Here is a 967-nt window from a genome sequence, read left to right on the forward strand (position 1 = left end):
GGGTCCTCTGCAAGAGCAGTCAGTGCTATTGACCTCTGAGCCATCTCTCCAGCCTTATATTTTCTTTTAAAAACATTTATTTGCAGCTGAGCACGGTGGTGCACTGTTTTTTTCTTTTCTTTCTTTTTGGTCTTTTTTGAGACAGGGTCTCTCTGTAGCCTCAACTGCCCCTGGAACTCACTATGTAGACAAGGCTGGCCTCGAACTCACAGAGATCCACCTGCCTCTGCCTCCCAAATGCTGGGATTAAAGGTGTACGCCACCACATCTGGCTGCCTTCAACCTGAGTCCTGGCGTTGCAAGTGTATGCTGTTTGATTTGTAGCTTAGAATATGATCTATTAGAGAATATTAGATTCTCTTGTGGTCTATTAGATTCCCATGAGCTTCTCAGAAGAATGTATATTCTGTTTCTGTTGGAGTGATTATTATGTTTTTATCTGTGAAGTTTATTTGGTGCATGGTATAGTTTAATTCCGGTAATTTTTTAAAATTCTGAAATGAATATTTATTCACATTTTCCTTTTTAAAATTTTATGTATATGAGTGTATTGCCAACATGTGGGTAAATACACCCATGTCAGGCAATGCCTGCAGAGGTCAGAAGAAGGCATCAGATCGCCTGGATTGGAGTTGTATATGGATGGTTGTTAGCTGCCATGCGGGTGCTGGGAATCGAACCCAGGTTCTCTGCAAGAGCAGTCAGTGAGTGCTCTTAACACCGAACTTTCTCTCAGCTCTATTCACATTTTTCTAATTAGCTATACAACTTATTCATGACACGTTACCAGACTGATTTTACATTATTCCTTCAGGACTGAGTTTTTAACTTTTTTTTAAATGATTTCAAATTTGGGGTCGTCAAATTTGAAGGTAGGGAATGTATTCATGTCTCCTTTACCATACATTTGCTGAAGCTTAAGCCTCTCTCTCTCTCTCTCTCTCTCTCTCTCTCTCTCTCTCTCTCT

General features: G+C 40.3%; 1 pseudogene; it reads right to left on the minus strand.

Moving 5' to 3' along the window:
* Nucleotides 1-835: 835 nt before the first annotated feature.
* The window catches only part of LOC103741556, a 349-nt pseudogene continuing 217 nt past the window's right edge, over nucleotides 836-967 (minus strand).

Source organism: Nannospalax galili, unplaced genomic scaffold (genome assembly GCF_000622305.1).
Source record: "Nannospalax galili isolate Female #2095 unplaced genomic scaffold, S.galili_v1.0 scaffold341, whole genome shotgun sequence".
Lineage (NCBI taxonomy): Eukaryota > Metazoa > Chordata > Mammalia > Rodentia > Spalacidae > Nannospalax > Nannospalax galili.